We start from the raw sequence: 18180 nt of genomic DNA, 5'->3' as shown, positions 1-18180 counted from the left end.
TCAGTTGTAAAGCAGGGGAAATGTCACTGTTTGCCAAATGAAAATGAGCAGAGTTGATGAATAAACTACTCTCGGGGCTCACAGAAGATGCTAGGGAGTAGTAAATAATCTGCAGTGCTGTTGGTGTCGTGCAGAGGTATTTTCATTGGCAGCATAGCTGAGGGTAGGCATAGGTAAGTGGAATTTATCAGCTTCCAATCTGTATAATACATCCAGGTCAGGTGAGTTGGCACACACTGCTGTTTCCTTCCAGTGCACAGCATGTGATCAGTCCTTTATCCAAAAAAACCATGGGGCATGCTTTGTTGATCAGTTTCTCTGATAGAGCTGGAGTATTTGTCAGGCTGGGGACTGTGCTCTTCAGCAATCTTTCTTAGTAATTTCCTTCTCAAAACCAGCTTCCTGATCCATGGTTTGCAAATAACAGTCCCTAGATTTCATCAGTCAGACCTAACTGGATGGGCCCCGTGATCATCTAATGTGTAGAATCTGCCTTTAGTTGACTGTAAGGTGGGAGTTGCTGCAGGCCACCTTAAAGCAGCAGCAGGGTATTGCGCAGCAGCACAGTACTGCGGTGTGCCCCAGGATCATGTGCTCTTTACTGCTAATTGTTTGCTGCTCTCCAGGAGAAAAGGGCAGTATGTCTTCAGACATGGCTCTTGAGTTCTGCACAGCTTATGGTTTACAGCTCTGATTTCACAAGCCAGCTCCTAGTCAGACAAGTGACTGAGTTTTTGATGATCTTTTTCTTTATAGTAACCCTTTCAGCAATGGGGTTTTCTGTCACAGTGTTCCTTCAGCTGCCAGTGTTAAGTATCTCCCTCTTTATTTTGTAATGATTTTTTGGTTTTTTAGCACAATTAGGCACTCCCTTTATGTCAAGGAGAGCACAGGCTTTGTGTGTTGTGTAGATCAACTGCTGTCCAGAACCTTTTAAAGAGATCTGTCAGTTAATCAGACATACTACACTCAATCCCCGTGAAAATGGATAGCTGGGGGCTAGCCTATCAGCAGCTTCTAGCTGTGGGAGCAGATGTGCAAGTTTTTCTGGGAGGCTGCAGATCAAGGTAAAGTCTCCCTGAACATGCCAATCTGGCTATTCCAACCCCAGCTCTTGCTTCTGCTCCAGAACAGGGAATTGTTACTGAAGTTGGAAGTATCAGAAGTAGCTCAGGTTATGCTTGTTCCCGTGTGTCTTCTGCAAGGAGCAAGTGGTACATCTGACTCTGGTGAAGCCAGCTCACGGTGGTGCAACCTGCCTTGTAACTGGCTCTGAAGATGGATGCGTTAAAGTTGCTGAGTGGCAGCTGAGAAAATCAGACCTAAGACAATGATAAAACCACAGCAAAGTCCCTCACAGCAGCTATGGCACACCTGCTTCTCAGCACTGTGAGACACTCGTACTTCAGCTGCAAGGCTTCAAAGGATAATTCTAACCCTCAAGGAAACAAGATGTTAGAATTCAAGTTGTGAAGGTGTGCATTGAAAGTATATCTCTGCAGATGGAGCACTGCAGATCACAATATATTCCAAAAACAATTAGATTTTTAATACATTGGTTTTTATTTGATGTGTTCAAGATTAAATATGTGGGGCTTGAGAGAACATCTCTGCTCTGGGGAGAAGGCAGGGAAAAGGCAATGCTATCTTAAATATTCCTTCATTTTTGCTTCTTGTGGCTTCAGTGCTGATACAGCAGATACACACTGGCACTGGAGGAGAGCAGGATTTACCTCTCTTAAAAGTCACGGTGTTCTCTTTATATAGAAGAAAATTTCATATACTCCTCTGTTTTCCAACAGTGTGAATCAATGATTCTTCTCAATATTATGCATTTGTTCATAACACATTATAGATTAAAACCTTGGTGTATCTTGGAATGGTGACGTTGCAAATGTCTTGCAGGATGAATTGAGTGAAACAGCCTGGTGCCAAGTGCTTGTATCACTCACCCCGTTGACGCTAGGTAGCCTGACAAGCCAAAATGCCTTCAGCTGTATTGCAGCACCACAGCTGGTTCAGACCTTTGTGTGCTGATGAAGTGTATGCCCTAAACATGGGAAAACCCTGTTCTACAACTGCTCTCTCAACACGTCTGTGTTGTTCACCATGTGCAGCAGTAGTTCTGACTTTTGTTTTCTGGTTTTATATCCCTTTTTCCTATGGCTTTTCCCAGCAGCCCCTCTCCACCGGTTGCTGTGATCCCCACCACTGGAGAACCCCTCCCAGAGGATTAATTGAGGGGCAGTGCATGAAATGTTGTAGCCATAGTTTTTCAAACATTCCTTATACTTAAAGGACCTTATCTATGCCTTAACCCTAGAGACACGTGGAGCTCTCAGGGCAGAAGATGGTGATTGCAGGGCACAAGCTGGGGCAGGCAGGAAGCAGAGGCTCAGCAAGGATGGCGACTGGAAGGAGAACACATGCAAGCAGAGGTCATGGAAGGGGAGCTTTTCTGCCAGAGGTCCCTGAGGAGCTGTGAATTCATTGCAAGGTAGAAGACCATGAAAAGCGGAGAAAAGTCGTAATGCTGGGATGCGTGGGGGATGAGCGAAGGTTATGCTCAGTGTCTCTCACCCAGCTCATCTGTGCTTTCTCTCGCTGCAAAACCTACCTTGCTGAAGTTTGTGGTTTTAACAAAAACAGTAGTTCAATCACCATGTGAGCTCCTTTGGGCTTCCCTTCAAGGACAGAGCATGGGGCACTCGCAGCTCTGAGGGCTACCTGGGCAAGGGCTGCTCTCTGTGAAGCAAGGGACTGCACACTGAAGTGCTCTCATGCAGCTTGGGCAGGGGAACAAGACCTGGATCCTCAGCATGGGAGGGTTCAAATGTGTCTTTCCCATTGGCATCCTATCAGGCAAGTAGTCAAATCCTCTTGCAACTTCTCCCCAACAAGGTGAGCATGTAGAGATGAACAGACAGACGTATCACCACCAGCAAGATAGAGATGGGGCTCTCTGCATAGGACAGCCAAGGGCCTCTTCACACAGGAGTGATTGACACTGTTCTGTTTCTGGAATGAGTGTGCTAAGCCATAGACCTAGACAAGACTTTCTGCAGCCAAGCTTTAAAAGAAAATGGCAATAGCCAGTCTGTTGGCAAAGAACCTGATGTCAGTGCTGTAAGTTAGGCTTGCTTTCAAAATATCTATCAGCTGGAAATCTGCAAAAGGTAATGGTAACAATGCAGGAGAAACGTGTGGTGTCTTGGCAGAAACACATCCACTTAAAAACCAGCCAAACAAACAACAACCAGTAGTGCTATTTACAGCATGAAGATGGGTTATTAGCAACACCTGGGCACACACAAATTGAGGAGATCCTACAGTATTTCTAAGTTTGGACCTGGTCCAACCCATTGACACCCCTGGTGTTCACCTGTGTTTCTACACAGAGGGAGAGTAATTGTCAATCCTCATTCCATATTTTGGAGTAATACAAACTTAATTTACCTGTCCCATAAACCTTGGCAGCTGTGATCAGACAGAGCTCTTAGCATGGTCTGGGCTTGCTTTAGATGCTGCTAGAAATCTCTCCTTTGCCTCCAGCTTTTGGTTACCAAAGTTCATGCTGTCTAGAATTTCTCATTGTTTAATAAGCTGCTTGCTAACAAGTGCAGCCAGCGTAACCAAATCAGGCAGTCCTCCACTCACCCACTGGAACCCGTTTGTGCTGTGCATGGAACACGTACAATGGTCTCTGCCATTCCTACATGAATGTGAGGATCTGCAAACCCAGAGGCTCCCACAGCTGCCTGCAGTGCTCAGAACTTGCCCCCTCCCCTGGGATGTGGGACTGAAGCAGCTTGATGTAATTGTTCCATAGGGCCACTGGGTCATGGGAACCGATGCCACAGGAGACGTGCTGGGCTCCTGGGCCTCCCCTGTGGTCCTGCAGCCTCCAGCAGCTGGGCAGCCTCCAGGGGATGGGCTGGGGCTGGGGCTTGGCAAAGGGTGTCCAGGGGCTGGCTGCAGCCAGAGGCATCCCTGTGGAAGGGGAGATGCTCTTGCTCCACAGCTTGCACTGATGAGTATCTGACATGTGTTGTAACTTAGCAGGAAGAGGAGCTTGGTGGTGGGGGACAGGAACGCAGTTAATGCTCTTCCTAATCCCACAGGCACCTGTCACCAGCTTCAGACTCCCAAACACTTGTACAGTCTGGCTGGCACCTCTGACTCCACATGCGCTCCCTACTGAGTGTCCCTGCTGCAGAAATCAACCATGCCTGTTGGTGGCTGCTGGCCCATGGCGGGGTCACACTGAGCAGGGCTGCTGCTGCTGCTGCACAAAGCACTGGAGATTCTGGAACCTTCAGCTGCACATCACTTCCTCCTCGCTGAAGGTTACCACTTCTCTCAGGGTTTTGCACATTCGCCCTCTAATCTGTAACATCAGCCCTAAGCCCATCCAGCTGACCAGAGACGGTGGAGAGGGCTGGAGCAGCTGACATGAGGAGCTCCTAGCCTGCAGCAAGGAGCTTTCACCACAAAAACAGGGCAATGTTTTGAAAAAGAAAAGCAGAAAACAGATAGTTCACTTTAACTTTCCAAAACCTGCCTTTCTTTGCCAATGGAAAATGCTTTGTTTCTATCACACTGTGGTTCTGACACCACCCACTGCTTGTTTCCCCTCCCCTCCAAATCTGCTTGTGCGGCGGGCTGTGAAGTCTTCCTCAGTAATCTTGTGCAGTGACTCGCTGTCTTTAGAGGCTGGTACTAACAGCTGATAACGTTCAGTGCTTTGTGGGAAGAGGGGCTGCATTTTCCATGAGCCATGGATTTCACTGTGATTTGTCTCCAAGGATCTAACTGGTGTGCTAATGTCAATGCTCCTCTGTACTCAGCAGAACAGGGATAGGTTGGTTGTGTCATAGGCTTGTGCTCCCTGAGCCCTGAGACACAGCCTCAATGCATGTGTTGTGAAGGGCTGGGTACTCAGCTCTGTCACTGTGACCTTCCCAGGGTGTCCAGGGTTATCTCCTGTCAACAAAGGCGAAGCACCCCCTTATCAGTCTGCTTTTAGAGAGCTAGCAGGGAATGCCCAGGGGCATTTTAAAAGTATATAAATAAGAATAAAACTTTACCATTGCTCTTTAAAAATAAGACTATGAAAACTGGAAAAAATAAATAAGTTTGGGATGAAATCCTTATTCTGGTCCATTTGATCTCTGAGTTTTGAATGAAATGGCAAAAACCCCTTTATGCTGTTTAAATACTTGTTTGTATACTCCACTACTCAAAAAGACTCAGAAAAATCTTGAGTACTAGATGACATTGATGTAAAACAATAACCAACCAGTGCTGCAATTCAAATGGCTTTTCTTCTTTTGTAATCAAAGTAGGCCAGGAGACATTTGCTGAGACTCCTTTTTTATGCTGACGGCACCCACACCTGCCATACCCCAGCTGCTCTTGCTGGGGCACAGCATGAGCCCTGTGGCAGCTTCTCGTGTTTTTCAGCTCCCCTGAATGAGGAACTCTGGGCACAAGGGCGTACACTTGCTATTGCATTTGTTTAAGGCTGCTCTGGTCCCCAGGGAATCGCAGGCGATGGCTGCCTTCCTTCTCAGACAACTCTCTTGCTTGCAGAACTTGCAAAACAAAGCAAACGGGATGCTGAAGGCTCCGCTAGTCAAAGTCCCAGACATACCTATGAAATACATTCAAGTTAAATAAGCAGATTTCACTAGTACTACTGCTGCAGGCACAGCGCTGGAATCCAGAATTCCCAGGAGCAGAACATTTGCAAAGCAAAATATAGTAATATTTTTCTTTTTTGCCCTAAGTTGAGGTAAACCATTAATGTGCTGAAGTAAGTGGGAACACAGACCAGAAGAGAGCTCTCACTTCCCAATTTCTTATTATTACATTAACACACACACACCCACACACACCCCCCCACCCATATTTGAGCTGATCGTACTCCTTCCTGAAAGCATTCAGGATTTTCATCCCATTCTTCTCCCAGCTTGTCCAGCAGCTGCAGTTCTCTGAGGACCAGATCAGTTTGGAGCCCAGATGCACTATCATGCTAGAGGTGATATGATCTTGTCAGCCAGGCCAAGGCGCTCTGACACTCTCCGATCAGATAATGTCTGACATAATCAACTATGTCATTTCCTAACTGAAGGGGAAAAGTGTGCTTCACAGGAAGTTTCCTTTAGGTTTTCAGAGCAAAAATGTAAGTCAAGACTCAAGCAAGTTTCAGGCTCAGTCCTGTTCCCAGTCAAGCCGAGGAGTGAGCTTTGCTGGATCTTTTGATGGGAGTTGCTGCAGTAATTAAAATGTTTAAAATACATGCTTAAAAAATAATTACTTTCATCTGGAACAATGCTGGCATGCTAATTTTGGTGGAAAATGGGTAGTTGTGCATGAGAGGAATTGCACACAGTCAGTGGCAGCTCCCAGGCTTGTGGCGAGAGGAACCCCAGCTAATCCAGCTCATGACTTCTTCAGCAAGTGGGTTAGTGATGACCCACGGTCTGTAGAAGAGCTGTGTGGGAGCAAGAGTGAAAGGCAAGTCAAGGCAGGTCACTGTGTGTGCTCTGACAAGCTCCAGGGCTGACATTGGAACTGGAGGGCCAGCACAAAGCCTCCAAACAGGTAACCTTTCTTCAGTGAATCTAAAGAGATTTTCTTTTCTGCCTAAATTAGGAAAGCAAATAAGCTTCTGAGATCCCCTGGTTTGAGTGTATGTCTGAGTCCTGGAAGACCTGTACCAAATAAAGACTTCATGTAAACAATTGGACAAAAATAAATCATCCAATTTATTATGTGAGGTAGAAAGAGCACAGTGTAAGAGGGGGTGAAGGCAGCCCCCTGGAGCCAGTGGGTGATTTTGGAGTGGGTGTGTACAGAGAGAAGAGCTTTGACTGCTGGTGGCATGACAAGAGGAGGGCAAGGCCAGGTAGGATGGATTCTTGGGTTACATGGTCTAGTGGAAGGAACCCCCCATGGCAGGGGGTTGGAACCAGACGATCTTAAGGTCCTTTCCAACCCTAACGATTCTATGATTCTATGAAGCAGGTTACGATAAGACTGAGTGTGCGGAACCACTGGGTAGAAATGAAATGATGAGATGTTGCAGGGAGATAATGAAGATACTTGCTCTTCATACTGGTTTTACTTGTGCTTTGAGGGCTCTGTCTGCACTGAAGTAAAGGGAAAAGTCACATGGCTTTGTTCTTTAGAGTTTTTCTCCTTTCTATCATTCTTCTGTTCATTTATCCAGTCTCTCAAGTCTTGTATGGCACTTCAAGTTGCCACAAGAAGGAAGTTAACACCTCAAGGGAGAGCTGCAGAGCACATAGGTGATGAGAGAAGAGGCAGAGCAAAAAAGTAATCAAGAAACAGACATAAAAGAAGAGACAAAATAAAAAGCTGCAGACATTGGAGTAATATGGAAGACAAAGGAGGCACAACAGGCACTTTAGCACTGCTTATTCTGCTCCTTTTGCTTTGTCCAACACAGGGCTGAGAGTCTGAAGCCAATGCAATGGCAGAAATACTATTTTAAGGTCTGTTTGTTTTCAAATCAGCTGTCGAACAGACAATTTGGCATTCCAGGCCTTTGCCTAGCCCCAGGAGGGCATCTCTGGCCTCTGTATCCATCAGATTGTGAAGTTACCCAAGAGCAGAAGGGGCAAGGGCAGAGGCCCAGAAAGGAAATGCTTCCCCTCTTCTCCCCAGAAGTGTTTCCAAATCTTCATTTGAGAAAAACAGCTTGGCTTTAGCATCTGAGAAAGAAATGACCCCAGAAGGGAGGGGCCACCTGTGCCCATTCCAGAACAATTTTGACTCTTATGCAACGTTTTGTATGGGAAGAAAAGCTTTTCAAAGTACACTTAATTCTCCTCGTGGTGCTATAACAGCCATGTCCAAGAGCAGTACAAGGGGCTGATCTGCTTGTGATACAAGAGTATGTTTGAGACATGTGAGCAACAAGGGAAAACACAAGTATGGCCACTCTGGAAGATTGTGCCGGTTACTGCAGCTGGGGAATGCTCTTGGCTGTGAATTAGGGCGAAGAATCCACCTCATGTTGTGTTAACATAAAGGCCTATTCTTGGAAGCCAGAAGGTATAATTAGTCTTACTCAATCACATTTCCACTGCGGAAGTCTGTTTCACCACTGACACAGGGGATGAATGCTTGAAGAGCCCAGCCTTGTTTCGCCTGGTGTGACAGAGGAGGGCCAGGAGGACGATCAGGGGACTGGAGCACCTCCCGTATGAAGATAGGCTGAGAAAGTTGGGGCTGTTCAGCCTGGAGAAGAGAAGGCTGCGTGGGGACCTAACAGCAGCCTTCCAGTATCTGAAGGGGGCCTATAGGGATGCTGGGGAGGGACTCTTCATCAGGGACTGTAGTGACAGGACAAGGGGTAACGGGTTAAAACTTAAACAGGGGAAGTTTAGATTGGATATAAGGAGGAAATTCTTTCCTGTTAGGGTGGTGAGACACTGGAATCGGTTGCCCAGGGAGGTTGTGAATGCTCCATCCCTGGCGGTGTTCAAGGCCAGGTTGGATGAAGCCTTGGGTGGGATGGTTTAGTGTGAGGTGTCCCTGCCCGTGGCAGGGGGGTTGGAACTAGATGATCTTGAGGTCCTTTCCAACCCTAACTATTCTATGATTCTATGATTCTATGACTGAAGCATTAAAGCCTTGATTGAATAAAGTGCCTGGACGCAGGCACTTTTTTTAGGTGCTGTGATTTAAGCCATGCGTTCACACCATGCTGACTTGAGCTTACCTTTCAGAAGAGTTAGTGGTTTGTATCCCATTCAAAGCTTTTGTATTCAGAGGCTCCACCCTCATCCCATCCTCAGGTACACAAACCAGCTTGCTTAAGTAGCTGAGAAGATGCAAGAATCCCCAGCAAAACTAATTAGCTGTGATCAGGAAGCACCCTACAGCCTGAGGCTTATTCCCTGTTGTTGTGCTCACAAATTCTGTACGTTAGTTTAAAGCTGCCAAAACAAGGCTAGTAATTGCCCATGGAGACTATCACAGGTGATAGGAAACAAAAACACATATTTACAGGTCCTGGCCAGCATCCTCCCATATTGCCTCCTCTGCCACAGCACAGTCAACAAACAAGAGACACAGACTCCTGCCAGGTGAGGGATGAACCCCACTGCCTCATCATCTTGACATGGTGCTGCGTGTGGCTCTTGGTGGCAACCAGCCACCGTCTCCATGGCTCTCCTGGAACTCCCCATCATGCCCAGATCATTGCCAGTAGCGGGTGAGTGCCACAACCTCCCTCATCATCACTATGCAGGGGTATGGATGCTGGTAATAGCACCAGCTTCAGAGATCCATTGATCTGTGCGGTCCTTAGCACCAAGGCAAGCTGCGGTGGTAGAAGGCAGGGCAGGTAGCACACACCAAGGATGCCTCAGTGGCTCTGCATTGGCACTAGATGTCTGCACCTTGTCCGCAGGGCTAGTGGGGCACTGCTTGGCCCAGAACAGCGGTGACCTGCTGGTGGCTGACCACTTTTGAGACCATTTCCTTGCTCTATGCTTCTGCAGTTTGGCTTCTCCCCTATTAATTCCAGTATGCCATTTTTTTGGAAAGGAGAGATCAGCCTGTCACCCCTCTGGTGCCTGTTTCAGGATTCTGAAGGATGGCACTCAATCTGCATGCAGTGTCAAAAGACAGCTCTGGTTTTGGTCTTCAGCCACCATAATATCTCCAAAACTTTACAGTGAATCAAAGAGATACAGTCCATTTAGTTATTTACTGATCTCTTTACCTGATTTTTTTCTTCTGAATCATATGGTTTATAAACCATCAAGTATATCTTAATCTCTTACTGATTCTTCCTTCTTACTGATTCTTCCTTCCCTTTCTCAAAAACACCACCAGAAACTAAGCGTTTCTTCACCCAGGAGAGTGGTAAGTTTATAAGTAAGTACTTTGGCAAGATATGTGTGTGTATAAATATTATGCATTTTATATACTATAGAGTCATTTGGAGTATCAGTACATTCAGCCTGATGAGGAGGCGTTGTCTAGCTCTGTGACTGACACCTTGTTATCTCCTTCCACCAATACATATTTGGATGAGTACTAAGGAAATGGCTTTGCTGAGAATATATCTCAGATCGGAGTCTGATTTCTTTGTACTGCAGCAGAACAGTCCACACAGCAGTGTAGGTGGAGAAAAGTCAATCTGTTATGGGTATTATGTATGCTTTGAGTCACGCTTGTAAACTCTGCTCCTAAATCAGAATGTATATTCCTATCAGTGGGAACGTGGGTGCAAACCACAACAAGGTATTAAAAGATTAGGCCAGGAACTGAGAGAAAAAAAATATAGGGCAGTGAGGCAGAGAAACAGGACAGATGATGTAGTGCTGCCGACCTTCTAGCTTTTTAACCCAAGTGCCTTGTAAGCACTTGAAGTGCAGTTAAGTGCGTCCTCGCCAGGGCTGTATCCTGTGTGTTTTTCCTGGGACTGTGTTAGCTAGGGGCCTGGTGGTACCCTGAACATTTCTATGTTACCCTGGCTCTCCCCTGTGCAGCCAGCTCAGCCGCACTCCAGCCCACAGTGCTTGCACAAGCAGACAGTACAGCCCACCTGGGACATGCCTTTGAAGCCCTTCCTGTGGCTGGCTCCACTGTGGTCAGCAGCATGGACTGTATGGCCAAGCGCCACACAGAAATGCTGGTGTGTTGTTTGTAGGGCAAGAAAGAACATGTGTCCTTGATATCAACAGATAAAGCATGACAAGACTGAGGCTTCAAGTGAGTCTGAACATATCTTAGTTGATGGAAGTCCCCGTTAAGGAGAGGGAGAATGTGGAGACGTCTTTAACCTCTCCACATCAGAGAATGAAGGAACCTGATGTTCTGAGGCAGGAAGAAGAAATAGAATTCCTAAAAAATGCAGAACTTCAGGTTCTTTATCTGCAGCTGCAGTTCAGTTGGTTGTTGCTCACAAGCTAACCTATTTTGTGTTATCTCAGTTCTGCAGAGCAAATGCTGTGACCAAACCAACCTATGAATAGAAGAGAACAAGTCAATACTGGCTTTGGAAGCAAACTAATGACACAGCTAATATAGATGCTCATGCTGAACCTTTGGCAAGATGAACAACTGTGGGAGATACAAATCCTGAAACTGGCATCCTAATGAGCAGCTTTTGTTCACGTGCAGAGGCTGAATAGTTACCTGGTTTACTGACACTGATTGCCATGGCTTTGTGATGAATTCCCACAGCTGAGCGTCTTGTCCCATTTCTGTTACAGGTATAAAGGAGAAAGCTGGAAAAGGTGGAAAACTAAAAAGGCCAAGATCGCTTGTTTTTACTGTATTAGAATCAAACTCATTTCTTATTGTGTTGGTGAGGTTGAAGTAGTAGGTGAATTCCTTGTTGGTCGATGAGAAAGTGAACATGAGCCAGCAGTGTGCGTTCGCAGCCCAGAAAGCCAACCGTATCCTGGGCTGCATCAGAAGAAGCGTGACCAGCAGGTTGGAGGTGATCCTGCCCCTCTACTCTGCTCTCATGAGACCTCACCTGGAGTATTGTGTGCAGTTCTGGTGTCCTCAACATAAAAAGGACATGGAACTGCTGGAACAAGTCCAGAGGAGGGCCACGAGGATGATCAGGGGACTGGAGCACCTCCCGTATGAAGATAGGCTGAGAAAGTTGGGGCTGTTCAGCCTGGAGAAGAGAAGGCTGCGTGGGGACCTCATAGCAGCCTTCCAGTATCTGAAGGGGGCCTGTAAGGATGCTGGGGAGGGACTCTTCCTCAGGGACTGTAGTGATAGGACAAGGGGTGATGGTTTTAAGCTTAAACATGAGAAGTTCAGGGCAAACATAAGGAAGAAGTTCTTTACTGTGAGAATGGTGAGGCACTGGAATGGGTTGCCCAGGGAAGCTGTGAATGCTCCATCCCTGGCGGTGTTCAAGGCCAGGCTGGACAGAACCTTGGGCGACATGGTCTAGTGTGAGGTGTCGCTGCCCATGGCAGGGGTTTGGAACTTGATGATCTTAACTTCCTTTCCAACCCTAGCAATTCTATGATTCTATGTATGCTGGATACAAGAGACAGACAGTTCAGTGTTTTCATTCAGTGACCTTCTGGCTTTATGCAGTAAATCTTCTGCATGAGCTTGTTTCGTATTTGTGTTCAAGCTGGATCACCTTAAAAATACAAATTATCCCTGAGCCTATGATTTCTCTTTGAAAAGAGACTAGTATTAGAAGTGGTTCAGAAATAACAGAAAAACTTATGTCAAAGGGAAATATTTGACTATGTGAAATTCTTCATTTTAAAAATTCAACATTTGAGAAAAATCCTAGAGTTGAAAGAAGTATTTCCTTTCTGAAATGAAGTTTTGATGCACTCTGCTCTGGTTCATCTCTGTCAGACAGGCTCCCAGTAGGACAGCAAGAGAAGAAGAGAATTGTATTGTAAAGTTGTATTCCATGGTGCGTGGTGTTCAATCCAGTAAAGGAGAAATGAGACATGAGAAAACTGGGCTACAGTTTCCCTGCAGAACCACACTGTGATATCCACAGTGAATTTTTGATTTTAAAATACTGAATTAGTCCATGGACTTTTAGCCCACTTCCACAGTTCAGATGGAAATTCCTTTATTAAATCCCAGCATCACATAGCAATACACAGCTCTTTCAGTCATGTCCCTACAAAGCTCTTGTTGTTTATTGCTTATTACCTAATTACATCCCAACATGATAGTTACATTTGCAAGCATGTTATCAGATGACTTGTAAAGATATTGCCCTAAGGACTCACAGACCTATCCTGACTGAGTCCAAGAGTGTTCAGAAAAGGCTGTCAGCAATTCCTATGTCATCTACTTGGATTTTTTGCCTCCATACAGCAGTTATCATCCTTTTAAATAATTTTTCAATACAAGGGATCCTCAGCACCATAGCTCTTTCTCTTGTATGTAGAAGAGTGGAGGGAGATATGTGGACAAGCAGACTTCAGCCGAAAAATCGTGACTGTTGAGCAAACCCAGCCAAAGAGACTAAGGTTTCACAGTAACAGGCATCAGGCATTTTACTTAACCAACTATTCCTGCAGTCTGAGAGCAAATAAAGAATAATGGCTAAATTCTGTGATAGGCTGGAAATGCATGTAAATGATGAGTGTGTGATACACAATAAAAACAAGAAGAGGGGTAAAAGAAAGAAGGCAGGCAGACTAGTACAATCAGGAAAAAAGACTATTTCAGGACAATCTTTCTTCTTAGAGCAGACACTTCATACAACTTAGTGTGACCAACAACTCTGTTTCAAGAAGGATTTGGATACCTGTTGATGGGAACCTCCAAGAACAACACAGGTTGAAGGATAGAGCACCATGGTATCAGAGCCTTCTTTCCTTATCTGTAATACAAAACACCTTAGTCTCTGTGAGGTAAGTGGATATAACCACACCATCTAATCTCAACCGAAACAAAGCAAAAGCTAAGTTTACTGGCTGCTTGGCACTCATGCTTTTTCTTCTAATCTTTCATCGTGGAAAGCCCTGACTCATCTCTGTCACATCTCTCATATTTTCTAATCCCGGAACTTCTGCTTTGCATGACTAAAGCTAAAATGGTCTAAACTGCCCAGACTAGTTAATCATATATGCCAAGTTATTGCTTCCATTCTTATCTTATTCTCTTCCCAGTCGTTTCCTGTATTGTCTTACATGTATAAAATGAAAATGTGGAATAGAAATAATCTTTCCTGTATTGCCTTATACTACATGGCAGTGGTTGCCCTAATGCTTGGTAGGTGGTGGGGCTGCCATCAGGCAGGTGCAGTGTATTTTCTCTTGTGATGTGTCATGATGCTGGGTTTGGTGCTAGCGTTTGTGCACTTGGTGACTGGACCAAGGGGGAAGTAAGACTCAAAATGATTTTAGCAAGGGTAAATTTCTGCTGGGGACAGACCCCACTGTCCCCAAGGTAACAGCTGCCACCTGTAATACATGTTAGGGCTAAAGGGTAGGTCTACACACAGCTAAAGAGCCTCTGAAACCCAAGGATAGAGGAGACCTCACCTTCAGCATGGCTGAAGATAGAAGCTGTCTGAATAAGCAAGGTTTTGTGAAGGACTCATGTTGATTTATCATTTAGAGGGAGACAGAGAACTAAATGCTGCTGAGGTTTTGGAGGGAACTGAATGCCAATGGCCAAAGATTCAGCAGAAGCATAACCAAGAGTGGGTTGGAGTACAGAAAGAAGTGAGGCCAGTTTGTGAAGAAAGAAGACAGCTGCTCTGTACTTCATTAAGGCCCAGGTTCCCCCTCTCTGTGACTTGGTGGGAGGCAGGAAGAGAGGAGGAACACTTGCACATGACACTTCTAAACCAATAGATACAGAAATATGTTATGGAGATTCTTTGAGAGGTGAACACGTACTGGTTTTAATAGAAACATTTCTTCTTCTCCTTGCCCAGCAATAAATTCTCCACTCATTTTCATACATTTTAAAAACTTATATTTAATTTTTTTATATATATTTTTTCCTTCTTCTGCCCCCAAACCCACAGAAAGATGGGCAATAGAAAACCTTGTTATTTTATATCAGTTTCTCCCAAGCTCACAGCATCATTCACATCTCCTTGCTTCCTAGCACTCCCCCTCTTCTCCCCTCCCCTCTCTGACTTGGGAAACTCCCTGTAATTGCCCTCTGGTTGCTTCCTCCCCAGCACTGTGACAGGACACAGGGGTACAAGTCAGATGCAGAACACCATACGTACTGCACCGAGGCAGCTAAACGTGGCCATGAATGCATCTGGCAGCTTCTGTACCCAAATGGTCTGATTTCCCCTCTGGTTGTGGGGTTGCACAACTGAAGACAGCCTGGAGCTGTTCTCCTGGCCAGCAGAAACGTGTCCGGGCAGGACACACCTCACTCTGGTGCTGCAGAGCTCCTGACATGTGGCATCACCCCTGAGTGCTGATCCCTGGCATGCCACCAGAGCTGTGCAGATGGGAAAGATGAATGCGCGGCTCAAGTGAAGAGCAAGAACATCTCCAAATCCTCCCGTGCTCACCTGACAGTCCATGAAGCTACAGGCAAACAATTCTTCCAATCTGCCACCAACCTGGGTGACGTGGTAATGGGACAGACATCTCACTCTGCTTCCAGGGATTTCCAGAGCCCAACACAGTGGTTTTGGGCTCATCTACCCCTAGATTTCTATCTGCTATTATCAACCCTTTTCTCATCAAGCATTTCAGAGCAGAACCTAAAATGCATGAATCATCCAAAAATATCTCTGTCTAAGAACAGAAAAGATATCTGAAAATAGCCTTACCAAACTATTTTTAGGGGTATGCTAACAGTAAATTGCCCATCTCTCACTAGCCACCTTATTCTTACCTCAGATAAGGCTTTCTCTGGTTTTCAGGCCCTCTGCCACACACCCTAAATCCACTTGCATAAACAATATGCGTTGGGTCTTCACCACCCAGAAAAAAATATGATTAATTCAGGTCTATCAACTTTGGTTGTCAAAATCTCTCAGTGGGATTTCGGGATTAGGCAGTAATCCTTGCTTTTGAAGCCTGCTATTCCCTACTGTTCTCATAAAAACACACCACCGTGATTTTAATTAACAGGATTTTACAACTGGCTTTATAACAACTAATTAGCCACTAAGGAGTCTTCATCCTAACCTTTATTCTGGACTTAATCTTGTTAGTCTTTATCTTCTGTTTTCTTAAATCTTAATTTCAACCATAGCCTTACTCTTACTATGAGCAGATGATTCCTGCTGGCGTCGAAGCTGGCTGGTGACGCATACTTTAACCTTGCTTTGCAGAAGCCAACAATAAATCCAGCTCTCATACCTGCTGCATATAAAACACAATCCATCAGTTACCACCCTTTAGGGAACTGTGCATATGCTAGGATCATTCTGACACGAGCAGGATAAAAGATGTCTAGCCAGTTCTGTGGTGGGTTTTGGCTTAGGATAACTTTAACCCTAAGGTTTACCCTAAGCCTAACTCCTACTTTAATGATACTCCCATCTCACTTATGTAACTGTATGTCATTCTGCCTCATCTAGTATCTGTGAACCTTACCGGATCTTAAGATACTTATGACCAATGCATTTGTCGCCACTGTGCTCCACAGTTCTCTGCTCTCGATGGTACCCTAGAGCCCTCTGGTCACATTACAACCCCTCTATTTTCCAGTGTGCCCCTCAACCCTCTGTTAGTTGTTTGAGCCCAGCTCTTTAGCCCACACTCCTCTGAAACCTCAGCTCAGTTCCCAGCCTTTGTTTGAGCTGAGTAATTATGGAATGAATTTCAGCTAGAGAGTGGTAATGACTGAATGACCATCATGAAAAATTGCGCTGCCTGAAAGTGCTGCCAAAGCTCATCCCTTAAGGGTTTCTGTTATGGCTTGTGTTAAGTATATAATTAGGAGATCTGACTCCCAGGTACTCAGAGGCTCTTTTATATACTGGCTCCTGTATCAATCCCTCTAAAATGGCTTATATAATCCTAAATTGTTGGGTTGTTTTTAACGAATGAATTGCATGTTCTTTTCAGGCTGCCTTCCACTTCCAGGAATTGGAGATATAAAATATGAAAAGCATAAAATTAAAAATAAAAAAGACAAAAAGGTAACCCTGCTAGGTTTGTACATACAGGATATTTGAAAATGTTACTATATTCCATTTACATGCACTGCAAAGCTGCTCTGTCCCACCAGGTTAGTGTCGGAGAGAAAAGTTTTGGGATAAATTATCATTCATGTCACATCTTACTGTATATTCAGTATAGATTGAACTTAACAGAGTATCCATATACTGTGGGGTCCATGTTTTATTACTGTAGCCTCCTTGTTCCATATCTGAACAGTTACACTGATTCAGAAATAGCCACTCCATCTCCTGGCAGCATTTGATATAAACACTCCAACGGTCAGCAGGCATGGGGTCACCATGTGCTATCCAAGCTTCCTCTCCTGAAGGATAAGCTGTGTTTGTGACCTATTCCCTCAAGACCAAGTTTCACGCTGCTGCCACGGCCATGTAGATGATGACTGATGGTGCCCCAGGGACCAGTCATGACGGAGGTGCTGTGCGTGTGAGAGAGGTATCACCAGTCACCAGCCCTCTGGAGACACAAAGGCCAAAGCATCCCTGGCTTCGGATTGCATTTGCACAGTGGGCTACGAGCCCAGGTACCTGGTCAGTCTTGAAATGTTAATGTATTCCTACAATGACCCTTCTCATTATTCATATGCATATTTCATTTTATGGGAAAGGAGCAGGGTTTTTCTCTTCCAGAGGTAGCTTAAAATTTTTTGTCCCATAGCTTTTGAACGTAAGGTACACGTTGAATGTAAAGTTACAACTTAAGCCAACAAAAAGCAATTAGAAATAGTTTTATTTGACTTTGTTTCTTTCCTAACTTTATTCTGACCTTCCCTTTGGGGTCATTTACTTCTCACATTAGTTAGTAGTTTTTCCCATTTGGGGATTTGGTAGTTTTAGTGAAACATCTAAAGGAGAAGACCAAGAAAACTCTCTCCTTTTTTGGCTAAGAATGTTTGTTCTGCTAGTATCTGAATATAAAAACAACCTAATACTTGGGGCAAAAGCAGGGGACATCCTCAGGGGACTTTTCCAAGAGTTTATCTACTCCTAGGCCTGTTTGAACTTTTCAGGGGAGACTGTTTAAACAGATATTTGGTTCACATTGCTGGGTTGTTCTGTTTTAGGAGAACAATCTCAAGGTACAGTTTTTACCAAAAGAAATGGATATATAAAACTAGCAAAATGATGTGGCTGTTCTCTTTGCTCTGTGGTTTCTTTCTCTCTTTTTTTCATTCTGTGAATTATTTTTCCTTACTTCCCTTCCTTCCTCATTCTTTTTTTCTCACTTTTTATCATTTTTCTCTTCTTTCTTCTCTTTCATTCTCCCTCTCCCCCTTTCTCACTTTGTTTCCTCATATTAAAAAATGTAAGATAAATTTATGCATCAACTTGTACTATTTTAGATGCCAAGTGGTGGCACAGTTCTAAATTGAGATTTTTCTTCCTTCAGATCTTATCATCAGAATCATCCCCAAATAGATTTCCTACTCACTTTGCATTTGTTTGTTTAAACTATGTCTCTTGGTATTGTAGCAGCTCAAGACAACTTTCCACTTACTGCCATTCAGTTCCCACAAGAGTTA

Source organism: Lathamus discolor, chromosome 5 (genome assembly GCF_037157495.1).
Source record: "Lathamus discolor isolate bLatDis1 chromosome 5, bLatDis1.hap1, whole genome shotgun sequence".
Taxonomy (NCBI): domain Eukaryota; kingdom Metazoa; phylum Chordata; class Aves; order Psittaciformes; family Psittacidae; genus Lathamus; species Lathamus discolor.
The sequence above is the reverse complement of the archived record's forward strand: the minus strand, read 5'-3'. Positions refer to the sequence as shown.